Source organism: Rattus norvegicus, chromosome 6 (assembly GCF_036323735.1).
Source record: "Rattus norvegicus strain BN/NHsdMcwi chromosome 6, GRCr8, whole genome shotgun sequence".
Classification (NCBI taxonomy): domain Eukaryota; kingdom Metazoa; phylum Chordata; class Mammalia; order Rodentia; family Muridae; genus Rattus; species Rattus norvegicus.
In genome coordinates this window covers 22630934-22645512 of record NC_086024.1, presented here as the reverse complement: position 1 = coordinate 22645512, position 14579 = coordinate 22630934, and the positions used below count along the sequence as shown (strand labels likewise).

General features: G+C 42.6%; 1 pseudogene; it reads left to right on the top strand.

Moving 5' to 3' along the window:
• Nucleotides 1-833: 833 nt before the first annotated feature.
• Nucleotides 834-3913, top strand: Nsa2-ps2 (NSA2 ribosome biogenesis factor, pseudogene 2; annotated as a pseudogene).
• The last annotated feature ends 10666 nt before the right edge of the window (nt 3914-14579 follow it).

The following is a 14579-nucleotide window of genomic DNA, read 5'->3' as shown; positions in this document are numbered from 1 at the left end:
TGTCTATGTGTGTCATGTATCTGTGTGTGTGTCTGTGTGTCTCTGCCTCTGTCTCTCTGTCTCTGTGTGTGATGTTTTTGTGTATGTGTCTCTGTGTATCTCTGTGTCTCTGTCTGTCTCTCTCATCTGTGTGTGTGTCTGTATGTCCATTTGTGTATTTGTCTGTGTGTGCATCTCTGTGTGTCTTTTATGTGTGTTTGTGTGAATCTGCCTGTGTCTGTCTCTGTCTGTCTGTCTCTGTCTGTGCGTGCGTGCGTGCGTGCATGGGTGCATATGTGTGTGTGTGTGTGTGTGTTTGATCTATGTTTACAGATGCATATGAAGGTTGAAGAACAACATTGTCAAGTAGCTTCTTTCCTCACCCTCTCACATGGGTGTTGGAATCAGCCTTGGTCTCCAAGCTCTCATGTGGAAAATGCTAACCCATCTTTCTGGTCCCTCCCCTACATTTAAAAGCAATTAGTGAGGACAATGAGAAAAACTTCTCTCTCCTTCTCTTCATCCTTCCCTTCCTTCCACTCTTCCTGTCTTTCTTATTCCCTCTCCTGTTCTTCCTTCTGCCTCTCTGCCTCCCACACTCTCTCCTTATAAAGAACTTTGACTTGGGTTACCATCTTCCGTGATCCTTGTGAATGACCTTGAACGTAGAGGATCCTTTTCAAGCATGTGTGTGCACAGTAGGGTCCGTTGGTTCATACTGACCATTTTGCTGAATTGCTGATGATTCTCAGTACCAGGGGCCACCTTCCCCCCATAGTCAATAGGAAGCAGAGCATTCTATACCTGCCGTGTTGGCAAGTGCCCGGCCTATTAGGTCTCAGAGAAATGGGTAGATGGCTGGTGATGCCAAGAACTTCTGCGAATCAGGCAAAGTATTCATTGATTGTTCCATCTTTTCTTTCCTCTCTTTCGCTATCCTTTACAAACGTCAGTCCCCTGTCATTTCATGAAAGCTCATAATTACTTAGATTGAAGGGAATGAATGCACTCAGCCAGAGATGGGTGGGCAGCCAGCAAGTTTCTCAAGGATCTTTGAAGAAAAGGACTCTTTACATGAACAGATCTGAAAGGCAAATTGAATATGCGGTGTTCAATATTCATGTTCTCATCTCTCTTTACACGTATATGGTTATATATCCCACAGAACAGTAAGATTATAGAAAATATTGGTTGCTGATCTGATCTGTGGCCTCTGATTCTTCTGTGATGAATATATGTATTACCCATGTTCACAAAAGCAGTAAGGGCATTATTTTCCAAACAAAACAAAGGCCAAATATTGATCTTAGAATAAAACCCTGCAGCCATTTTTTTAAATATTCATTATTGCCAAACTGGGGTTTGCATGATATTTGGCATCCTAACAGAATTATAAAATTAATCAACATCATCAATAACCTATACACTCATGTGAATGTCTATACTTGCGTGCACATGGTCGGGTGTGTTGCATTTTGGGTCTTTATTCCAATCCCGACTCATCACTTCAGGTCAATTTGTCTCATTTCCCTGGCACCCTCACTAGTGTGACATTTCCAATTCTATCTGCAGATTTAATTAACGTGCTGCCCGTTCCCTCTTCTGCAGCACGGACAGCTAGAGACATGAGGCTGGACGCGAGCAGTGATGATGGCTGCACCACCTCGATACCTCCCACAGCCTGACGCTGTGCTCTGCTTTACCTGGTTCTCAAGCCGGGCTGATTGAAACTGATTTTGCAAGTAAAATTCACTCAGACATGGCATCAAGTGATTTATGAAGTCCACACAGCCGGGCAGTGTCCCATTAATCACAGACACTACAATAATCTATTTGTGGGCAGCAGTCCTCATAAATCGGAATAAAATAAATTCCACGAGTGCGTCTCGAGCTTTTGCAACCGAGCACATTGTATTCTTCGAAGCTCCGTCCAGACGATGCCACGTTAGCAGCAGTCTTGAAGGTTTCTGAGCTTGGTCAAGTGAGTCAAAATAGGCACTCGCTTTCCAATGTTTGCCCGAGCCAAAGAAACCATCGCTTCGTTCATCCACCACCAAGTAAGAGAATTTCTTTAGGGCTGAGCTCTCAAATTTTTGATGAAAACTGGTGTAAATAAACAGACTAATTAAGGTGCAACAATAAAGGTAGTGGAGGTGGTTTTATAAATATTCAGTCCATAATTATGTCATCAGATGAAATGTTTTGCATCTCTTAAGTGTCTTCACCACTTGCTTTTATAAATCCTCCTTGGAGGCTGATCTGTGTTCCATATAACAGAAAGAAGCCCTCGGGCATGGAAGGCTCACTTCACTGGTGGATGTATTTCACTTCCTAAAAGCCGTCTAAAATTAGAACGGACTGTGTCCATAAAGGCTATGGGTGTTCCATTAAGTAACAGCAATTCCCGCCCTGACTCAAAATGTAGATGGAGCAATTTAGCTTGTGCTAATGACAAAGAGAAGACTTATTGTAAAGATCCGACAGTGTAAAAATAAGAATAAAAAAATCACATGGAATCTTAATACACAAAGATATTAACTCTTCATGTATCAATGGACACAATATTGGGGGGGCGTTGACCAATATAAGATTTTTTGGGTGAACCCCAAATTTTCCAGAATTGTATTCATATTTTCGTTTTTGTACTGAGATACAGACATTGAGGGATAGAGAGAAAATGAGACAAGCTTTTCCATCCTGGCCTGAGCAGAAGCAGTCTGGTGGGCCAGTGACACCCAGAAAGTAAGAGGCTTTTGGAACCTCAGAGGTTGCTGACTATTGCTCCGTGCCTGTCATCAGGCCACAAAATGAATATATTGAAATGCACTGCAAAAGATATGAATATCGGGCTGGAGAGATGGCTCAGTGGTTAAGAGCACTGACTGCTCTTCCAGAGGTCCTGAGTTCAATTCCCAGCAACCACATGGTGGCTCACAACCATCTGTAATGGGATCCGATGCCCTCTTCTGTTCTGTCTGAAGACAGCTACAGTGTACTTTTATATAATAAATAAATAAATTTTTTAAGACTTTTTTTAAAAGATTTATTTATTCATTTATTATATATAAGTACACTGTAGCTGTCTTCAGACATACCAGAATAGGGCATCAGATCTTGTTACAGATGGTTGTGAGCCACCATGTGGTTGCTGGGAATTGAACTCATGACCTTTGGAAGAGCAGCCGAGTGCTCTTAACCGCTGAGCCATCTCTCCAGCCCAATAAATAAATAATTTTTTTAAAAATGATATGAATATCGTTTGGACTACCATGAGAAGAAGAGAAAGAAGGTCGGGAGGCCCATGAACATTCAAAGAAGCCAAAAAAAAATGGCCTAAAGGCTAAGCTCTGCCTTAAACAGCGCCATGTGGAGAAAATACAACTGAAAAAGACCATTAAGATGCATGAAAAGAGAAACACCAAGCACAAGGATGACGGATGACGAGAAGACTCCACAGGAAGCAGTTCTTGCCTACCCGCTGGACAGAGAGGGGCAGTGGAGAGCAAAAGTATTTTCCAACGTGATTAAGCAGAAACGGAAAGAAAAGGCAGGAAAATGGGAGATCCCTCTATCCAAAGAGGTCACGCCCAAGGAGAAACAGAAGTATTGAACGTTATTTGAACAGGGCAAAGAAAAAAGACATGGAAGAGAATGGTTACAAAAGTCTGCTTTGTTGGTGATGGTTTTACAAGAAAACCACCTAAATATGAAAGGTTCATTAGGCCAATGGGTCTACCTCTCAAAAAAGCCCATGTCTCAGTCCCCAGCTCCGAACAAAAAAGAACCAAAAAAAAAAAAAAAAAAAAAAAAAAGCCCATGTCACACACCCTGAGCTGAAAGCTCCCTTTTGCCTGCCTATACTCAGTGTGAAAAAGAATCCATCATCCCCATTTTAGATAACCCTGGGTATGATCACCAAAGGGACAGTTATTGAAGTAAATGTGAGTGAGCTGGGCCTCGGGACACAAGGAGACAAAGTGATTCGGGGAAAGTGTGCCCAAGTTACCAACAACCCTGAAAACCACGGGTGCATAAATGCAGTCTTGCTGGTTTGACAGTGACGTCACACAAGTCATTCCACTCACCACCAAGACTACACAGTCAGGAAAACACCATCACTGTGATCTTTCTGAACTACCAAGCAGCCTTACCCCATGGGGAATCATCAAGAAGTATTTATTAAATTGTAAAGGGAAATAAAACACTTCCCAGTTTGAAAAAAGAAAGAAAGAAAAAAGAAAAGATGAGATGAGTTACTGTGAACACCATATTATGGCCTTTCCTTTTGAAATCATTCTTCACATCCCAATCACAATTTCCTCTCCCTTCTCTCCTCCTGGTCCCTCCCCTCCCCCATCATGCACTCCTCATCTTCTCTATAGACAAGAGCAGGTCTTCCACAGATATTGACCATGCTATAAGAATAGGCACCTCCCCTCATAGTGAGACTGGACCACGCAATCCAATATGAGGCAGAGTCCCAAAAGCAGGCAAAGGAGTCCGAGACGCCCCGACTTCCATTGTTAGGAATTCCGGAAGAAGACTAAGCTACGAACTGTAGCATATGTTTCCCATAGCCTAGGTCATCCCCATGCATCATTACTTGATTTCTTAAAAAATCAGAGATGTGTTGTAGATGTCTTTCTAAATGCGGTAAGTATCAAACATTGTATTTCATTACCTTTAATTTTTCATCTAATAGGTTTTATTTAATCAACTATTTGCTACTGAGCAGTTAGTAAGCTTTTCACCTATGAACAATGTATCATGCTTACTGGGCATCTCCACTTTTGTCCTTATTACTTTCTTAGAAAAACCGTTCTTAGAATAAGAAACTGCCTTGGAACAAGAATTGGATTTTTTTTTCTTAGAATAAACTCTTTCGAAATGTGACATCTGGTTCAGGGGGGTATGTCCAGATAATATTTTATATGTATTCCCAAACAAGTTTCTAAGAAAAAAATGCATTGACTGGTACAGCTACAAAGAGTTCCTGACAATATTCCTTGCCAGTGCTACGTATTATGAATGCTGTTTCCCAGCCTTTGAAATCTCATGTGAACCTCACAGACGAGAAGTGGCTTACTTTGTTTATACATTTAATATTTGATGGCGTACTTTCCCATAAGCTAATTGTGCTTTAGAATCAAAACCATGCTACATATTAACTTTCCTTCTACATTTATAGTCAGTGTGGTGGTTTGAGTAGGGATGGGCCCTACAGTCTAATATATTTGAGGACTTGGTCATTGGGATTGGATCTACTTGACAGGGATAAGGAGGCGTGGCCTTGTTGGAGAAAGTGTGTCACAGGGGTGGGCTTTGGAGTTTCAAATGCTAGAGCCCGGCCCGGTGTCTCTCTCTTTCTGCTGCCTGATGATCTGGATGTAAAATTCTTTTTTTTTCCCCAACGCCATGTTTGCTTGTGTGCCATCATCTTTTCTGACATGACAATAATGGACTAAACCTCTGAACTGTAAGCCGGCCCCAATTAAATGAGTTCCTTTGTAAGAGTTGCTGTGCTCATGGCGTCTCTTAACAGTAATAGAACTTGGACTAAGTCAGTTTCAAAAATTGAGAAATGTCAACATTCTTGGGACACTGGTTAAATTTTTCCAAAGTGGCAATGTCTCTATTGAACACATTTTTCTGATTCTTCCATATTTGTTTAAATCAAGCATTAGAAATTTTTAGGTTGAATCATGAACTACACTCTTGAATCAGATAGCTGACCTTCAAATCCTGATGTCCCTACTTATAATCTATGATATGACTGAAGATGTGGTACTTAACTGCTCTCTGCTTGTTTCACTGTCTGGAAAATGGGGATTATACACCCCAATACCTAGAGCTGCTGGGACGCAAAACAAAAGGATCACATAAAGTATTTAGAATACACTTGGGAACAATGTAATAACACAAAAAATATTACCACTAATTGCAATAATGCTGGATTCCTGAAATGCTCAAATACAGGCCACCGTGTTTATTTTAAGGAATTTTAAATGTATTTTATGCATCTATTTGCAGATAAGCTACCCTAGTCACATGCTTTGGCTCTGCATGAGTTAAGTTCTTATTGTTATGAAGAGACACCATGACCAGCAATGCTTATAAGGGACAACATTAATTGGGGCTGGCTTACAGTTTAAAAGATTCAGTCCATTATCATCATGGAGAGAAGCATGGCAGTGTCCAGGTAGACACAGTGCTGTGGAAGGAGCTGAGAGGTCTGCATCTTGATCCAACTTCAGCCAGGAGATTGACTTTTCCATGCTCTGGGTGGAGCTTCAAAGTCTACCCCCATAGTGACACACTTCTTCCAAGGAGGCCACACCTCTTAATGGTACCACTTCCTATAGGCCAAGCACGTTCAAACAACCACAGACTCCTTGGATTTTATTTTAAGAACTGTATTTCTGTTTTTAGTTAGCATACAAAGCCATTGGCTTCAGCATTACCATTCATGGGATTACACTTTACTCGTCTTGCCTCTCTTCCCCACCACACTCTCCACAGCCACTCCACTTGCTAACCCTCTGCACCCCATCCCTTACATTTTTAACTTTAAAACAGGAAGAAAAAATATCTAAGTTCAGAATGAAAAAGACGCCAATGTTACCAACTTTTAGAATATTGAAGGAACAAAAAGATGTATGAATCTTCTCACAGGTATGGTCAGTAATACACACACACACACACACACACACACACACACACACACACACACACACATCTGTTCCGCCTTGACTATGCAGAAATTAGACAGCTAAGACGAAATACAAGGATAGGTTAACTGAGATGACAGGAAAGACCTGGGGGTCTTAAGTCACTGTGAATTCTTGGTTCTGAATATGTGACGGCCACGTCCCCCCTCAGCAAGCAAGGCCAGGCAGGCACCTTTGCAACTAGCAGTGAAGTTCTATAGCGAAATAACACAAGGAGGTCAGACAATTGCATCTGACTCTGGTGCACAGCCTATGTACTTTAGAATATTTCTATGATCTCTCTGAGCCTCATTTCCTGTTCTGTAAAATGTGTCCGATCATAACTTATGATGAGATTTCTACAAGAATTAAAGGACAGGAGATATAGAAAATATTTGAGTATACATAGCTCTACTTGCACAGTCAATGGCTGTAGGAAGCAGAAGGCTTCCTAGAATGTGTTAAGATAAGGGCTGGTGAGAGGGCTCAGCTGGTAAAGGTACTTGCTGTCAAGCCTGGAGTCACAAGTTCGATCCCCAGGAGCCTGTGGTGGTCAGAGAGAACTGATAATTGCAATCTGACCTCCACAGACATCCTATCCCAACTAACAGACACACAAAAGAAAAAAGTATAATAAATTAAGATAGATGATAGATAGATAGATAGATAGATAGATAGATAGATAGATAGATAGATAATAGACAGACAGACAGATAGACAGGTGAGAGATAGATGATAGGTAGGTAGACAGACAGATGAGAGATAGATGATAGGTAGGTAGACAGACAGACAGACAGATTCTTCTCTTTTCTTCTGCCAGCATGCATTATACTTCTGACTCTCTTGACACCTTTTCTCACAAGACATTCACAATAAAGTGCCTCCTGGCTAAAACGCAAAAGCAAAATTGTCCTATTCCCCAGTGAATCCAAATGAAAACTGGAAACAAAATCAAGGATAACTTCGAAAGGAGAAAAATGGATCCGGATTGGTGAGGATAAGCCACAACGACGAGCCTGGGGGTTTATGCTGCATCATGATCATCCGTCCTACCAGATGTAGCCCAACAGTCCTAACATCTGGAGACATAGGCGGTCATGTTTCAACCGGGGGCCTGGTTTGCTATTATCTGTTCCACATGAGCTAGTTGGTTTACTCAGTAATAACCTGTAGAACCGTGAAAAAAGATAAACACATTGTTTTTAAAGATGTTTAAGGAACAATCAGCCATGGCACTGATTAATCCGTACAGATGTCTGACCAACAGAGCCAATGTGAGGGCTCCCAATGAATAGAAAAGCACCCTTCCCCCCCCCTACACACACACTATAAAGACATGTGTCTCTTAGCACTGATTGGTGCACATAGTTTCTTAGGAACAAGAAAGACATTTTTGATACAGGCCCAAGAGTTTGGACTTGAAGAAAAAAGCAAAGAGTCAACTGAGGTCCTTGTAGGCTGCTACACAGAGTCTGAGAATGAAGGGGAAAGGGGAGAAAGTTATGCATCATAGATGCTTGGCACCAGAGGACAGCGCCTTCTGCCATGATGGCAGTATATGGAGTATATGTCATGTTCATCAAATCTGGGCACCAAAGGCCCAGGTAACAGATCCAAACATCAGATATCATCATCTCATCGGCAGCAATGGGAATCCAGGTATCTAGGTCAAAGGAATTAGAGGGGACCTGGGAAGGAAATAATTAAAATGAGGCAATGGGAAGTAGCAGACCCTTTGCATTGTCTTTTGGGAAGTGGAGCTGGAAACTAAGGGAATGCTAGAAGCAGAAAACCTGTTCTTTGTTATAAGGCACAGAAAGACGGAGTCAGTTGATTTAAAGGTGTATGGAACTCTTAGAGTTTGGCTCATGTAAAGTGGTCAGACCCCTCCCCCAGACACAATTTCCTCGTGTGTAAAGTGAAGGCTTTTGGACTTGGTGGTATCAGAAGGGCTGCCTAGCACTGTAACTGTAATTTCCCTCCTCGTTTCTATAAGAAATCTCAGAGCAAAGAGCCTTGGGTATAGCAGCCCTTTTTTTCTGGAGTACAAAATGTTTGTGCTTACCTTACAAAATTATCCTTAAAGCATTCATCTGTTGGCTTGTGGTTCTAGTGAAAAGCCTGCAGATTTTTTCCCCCCAGGTTTCAACTGTGCAGCAAAGTAACGTAAACAACAAAGCAGGAAATAGAAGACAGACTTAACCCATTAGACTCAAGGATCCTAGCCTACTCCGGAACTGCTAAGTCTGCTATGGCAGGCACCACAGCTCGCTGCTACTTGGTAAGTCTCCCACAGGTTCGTTTGTTTCGTCTCATTGTTCTCCACTACTCCTCTGCCACGGTGCCCATTTTGCTACCTTGCCATCGTGTAACATGCCACCATGCATCAGCTACAGCATTGCCTAATACAACACCGAGAAGGGAAATAGCGTTCAGTAATGCCACGGCTGCAAAGTGCATCCTACTTGAGGGGTTATTAAAATAATTCAAAACGATGTTTTAGGGTCCACGAAATAAGATACCTGTAGAAAATAAGAACGAAAGAGGTTGCTTGTGTCTAAAACGCCCCAACAGGTCTCTTACAGGAGCCTGATGGTTGAATTGCTGGGATTCCACTATTGGGTCCAGCTGCACCAGCCTTAAGTTTTAACATACACTACTGAGTAGCTGGTCACCTCACTTACTTTTCCTTATACTGCAAAAGTACATGTTTTCTCCCTCTCTCCCTCCCTCCTCCCTCCCATGTGCTCTGCCTTGTTCTCTTTCAAAATCATGATGTTATGTGTGTGTGTTTTGTGTGTGTGTGTGTGTGTGTGTGTGTGTGTGTGTGTGTGTGTGCGCGCGCGCGCTTGTCAGGCCTGATCATTTGATACTGGATAGTACCAGTTATCTCTGGGGATAATTACTCTCTCCCTGGAGAAGGCTATTCCTCCTGCTCTCAGTGTCCCTTGGTTGCCTGTGGCTCTCTGCCTAGTGCTGAGGCTTCTTGAGCTTCTATGGCCCACATCTGTGCTAGGATGTCTATGGGGCTCATATTGTCAGGCCATGTTTAGGCAATCATGTTAGTGAGATTGCAAGGGCAGAGACGAAGTCTGGTAGCACATTCCCTGTTCCTCGGACTCACATCCTTCCCACCCCCATCTTTTGCAATGGCTCCAAGGCCTTGGGTACCAGGGCTATGTTGTAGACATATCAGCTAGACCTGGGCTGAATTTTGATCAGTTGTGCTTTCCTGTAATGGTTTCTTTCGGTTGCAAAGAGAAGCTTCCTTGAAGAGGGATGGGAACCACGCTTACTTGTGGGTATTAGGACAAGCATTTAGAATGTAGTTAAGGATTGCGCCAGTTTAGCGAAGGGGTAGTTGTAGATTCTCCTCCGACGTCCGTGATGTTGCTATCCCTGAGTAGCTGGCTAGGTTTCCAGTGTCAGGGATGATTCTCTCTGGTTGAACAGGCTTTAGCTCAATTAGAGAGCTGTTGGCTGCCACCAAGGTATGGATGCCATGACTGCATCCTTAGGGTTGTAGCGCTATGCTGGCAGTTGTGGCTTACAGGCGTCATAGCCAGGTAGAACTGTTGGTTGCTTCTCTCCTTAGGAATTCCGGTGACTTCCGGTACCTCATAAAGGCTAGTCCTCAGGGAAGGGATTTTCAGATCCCATCCTGCTCAGGTCCTCTGGGTTCTGTGTCCAAAGTGCATGGTGTCTTCGGCAGGAAGGACTTCCTTTCCACTTCTAGTCAACAATCAAGGGCAATGGCCTCTAATTTCTCAGTCTCTTCAACAGCCTGGAATGAAACCATGAAAGAATCCTTGTGCCTAATTTGGGAGTACTGTCAGATTGTATGGTTCTTAGAGGAAGCATTGTCAGACTATATGAGCAGTTTTCAGATAAACTATATATGCATACTGACACAGCAACTCACGTGCATTACAGGTATCTTAGGTAGATTGAATGACTTCCGGTTTTTATCGCAGAAATTCTTACCGTAGTCTATCCTCCTCCCTCCTTCTGCATTGATCTCATTACTCCCTAATTCGAGCCCTCCCATTTTTTCCATTTCCTGCTTCAGATTGCTTGTACTTTATTATCCCCCTTTCCGTGTCTCTCGCTGTGGATGTTGCTGCAATTCCTATGGGGTCACCCTCCCTGTCAGCTCCTTCAGTCCTCGCCCTAACTCTTCCGTAAGGGTCCCTGACCTCAGTCCAGTGGAAGTATGTGCATCTGTCTCGGCCAGCTGCTGGTAGAGCCTCTCAGAGGACAGGCTCCTGTCTGCAAGCACATCATAGCATCAGTGATAGTGTCAGGGTTTGGTGTCTGCACATGGGATGGATCCCCAGGTGGGACGGTCTCTGGACAGCCTTTCCTTCCATCTCTGCTCCATTTTTGTCCCTGTGTTTCCTTCAGAAGGGAACAATTCTGGGTCAAAGAATTTGAAGACGCATGGGTGGCCCCATCCCTCCACCGGGTGCTGTTTATATACTGGAGGCTGTCTCTCACGTTCCATATACCCATTGTTAGGCACTGTTTGCCTAAGGTCATCCCCACTGAGTCCTGGGAGCCATTCCATTCATTCTCCTGACCTTCTGGGCTTCTCCCCTGCCCACCCCCAGACCTGATCCTGGCCTCTTTTCCCTCCCCCTTCCCTCTCCCACCCATTTTCCTCCCTCCCCCTCTGCCTTCCACGATTATTTTGTTCCCCTGAGTGGGATTGAAGCATCCTTACATGGGCCTTACGTCTTGTTAAACGTCATACAGTCCACGAGTTGTATCATGGGTATTCTGTACATTTTGGCTAATGTCCACTTATTAGTTAATATAGGCCATGTATATCCTTTTGGGTCTGAGATACCTCACCAAGGATAATTTTTTCTAGTTCCACCCTTTTGCCTGCAAATTTCATGATGTCTTCATTTTAATAGCTGTATAGTATTCCATTGTGTAAGTGAATCACATTTTCTGTATCAATTCTTCAGTTGAGAGATGTCTGGGTTGTTTCCAGCTTCTGGCTATTACAATTAATGTTACTATGAACATAGAGGAGCATATGTTCAATTAATTTTAATTAATTAATTATACTTATTTTATTTATTTATTTAGTATTAACCTTGTTCTATATATGACAACTTCATGCATATATAGTACATTTTAATTACTGTTACTCCCACTCTTCCTTACCTCCCTGCCACCTTTATTACCACCTCCTCTCTGTAGGTCCTTTTCCTGAATTCATGTCTCTTTGATTGGTTTTTGTGAAGCACGCTGACTTTAACCAGAGTTGTCTGCATGACCTTAGATTTGAAACTATCCATTGGAACACAACTGAAGACAATACGTGCCCCTTTCCCAGAATCCATCATAGTTCAGCATGAAGGGCCAGGTGAGCCCATCACAGTCTATGATCGCCCACTGACAGCTCACTCTTGTGCAGGCCCATTGCCACCAGTCACTGCTGCTATAGACCATGACAGCATGGGCTGCATCATGCCCAGGAGATAGCATTTCACAGATCTTCTCCCCATCACCCCACTTTCCTATTTTTTCAGCTTTCTTTTTTTCCTACAATGTCCTGACGCATTAGAGGGGATGGTACGAATGCCCTGCTTTGGTCCGAGCACTTGGGAGTGACTTATCCTTGCATTCACTATCATTCTTTGCACCGATAATTATCTTTGTTTAAGACTGAAAGAAGCATTTGTCTATGGGTATAGACATGGATATTTAGAAGGCTGCTTAGTGCTGTGTTGATTTATCTAAATAACAATAGCATGTCCTTCTACCCTCAGAGTCTAAAACCTCCTAAGCCAAGGGCTTTGAACCAGATTTACTGCACCAGGTGTGGATGATCTTTCATGGAGTAGACCTCGAAATGAATCAGAGAGAGCTTGGTTCCTCTCATAACAGTTGTACCACCGCTGCATCAGCACACGCACTTAGCCTGACAGGTTGGTGTTGCAGTTCTTAGGGGTCTCAGCTGGGTCAGGTCGCTGATGCCTTTTCTCCTCTGGCAGCCAGCACTGAATTTATTTTCGCAGCCAGAGTAGCGGTTAGAAAAGAGAATTCAACGTCTACCTTCAAAGACTCTCTTTTCTCTAATTATAAACCCCAGCTGGTGAGAAGAGTCAGAAAGGTGACATTATAAAGGGAAACACAGGGATAATCCTCTCATGGGCCAGAGGCACTCCTCGATGCTAGAACAATAGAAAATCCAGAGATTTTAAAGGAACAAGCATTCAGTGAATAGTAGATAATAGTATGCTTTTAATAAAAACTTGCATTATTTAAAAAAATAAAGCCGCTATCATTAGGGACTGACGAGAGAGCTCAGTCCCTAAGACTGCTTGCTGCTCTTTGAGAGAACTTGGGTTTGGTTCTCAGCACCCATATCAGGTAGCTCACAACGGCTCCAGCTCAGGGGATTCACCGCCCTCTGCTGGCTTCCACAAGCACCTGGACACATATGGGACCTATGCACACATACGTACACACAAACATGGGATAAAATTAAATCTTCTTTGTTGAGCATCTATTACATGTTCTTATCCTCTAGATATTAATTTATCTAGTGACTAATGAGAAATGAAATCCAGGTTAAATAACTTACCCCAATTCACAAAGAAATTGTCCTCAGAGTCAGAATTGGATCTCAGGTCAATCTGAAGTCGATGATTGTGTACCTTGTGGCACAGGGCATCATCATTATCGTCGTCATCGTCGTCACCACCACCACCACCACCACCACCATCACCACAGTCACCAACTGTCCTGATTTAATCAATTACTCATTTAGAGAAAAATGAATAGTCCTCTTTTTTTTAAACACCTGCATTGGCATCTGTGGTTAGTTCTGCCTGGCAAAATCTTAATGGGAAACATGACGTTACCCTTGGCAATAAACAGCTGATGATAGAAATATTTTGGAATCTATTTCCTGTATTTCCTTTCTTCATAGTTTCATGCTCACAAGCTCAAGCTTGCTTTCCCCTCCTTGCCAATTTCATAGCACTGACTCTTCACCTAGTCGTAGTAAACTTACAATGAGCTTTTACCTAATGATTTTCGTCTTGTTTATCAAATCTAACATGAACTTGAACAGGTTCATGAAGCATGCCGAAAACAGACCGTAAGGTAACCGAAGTACATTAAGCTATCAAGGATAAATAATAACAGAGAATGTGGGTATGATAAACTCAGAGCTCAACATCGGGGCATTAAAATATGCTTTACGTTCAAGTGATAACACGGAAGAAGGGGTTTCTTTAGAGTTGACAGTCAATCACTAGATCTTGATGAAATGAAATTACTAGTGAACCAGGTGTCAAAGAGGGGAAGCATATAGCACTATTACAAAACAGGCTCAGAGATGAAGGGGTGTACTCTGGAGGACCCGTATAACAAAGAAAGATGGGAGTTTGAAGGGGCCATTCTCCTCTGAGCACACAGGTTCTTGGTTATCCCAATGACGCCTGGGCAATGAGAGCTTGGGAGCATGGAAAGCAAGCTCCGGAAACAAGTTACTTACTGTATAGCATCAGAGAGATGCCCTGACACTTAAGCGCAAAGTGTTGATGTCACTTGATTTAATCTCTACTAATCAGAACCAACGAACAGTTACAGTCCTCTTGGAATATTGTAATAGTGGAAATACTTTAACTGTAAATATTAGTAACTTTAGCATTGGATTCCCTTACATATCCAACGAACAAGTGTAAACTAGTTATAAGTACTTATAAAAATTGCATTTTTTTTCCTAATGACACATAGCAAAAGGCAAGGCATGAGGAAAGGATGATCGCAGCTGAAATAGCGACTGAAATATTATGGTTTGGAAGGCAACTAGTGGAACAAAAGAGCTTAAGATTCCAGTGACTCACCACAGTAGAGACTGACTCCTCA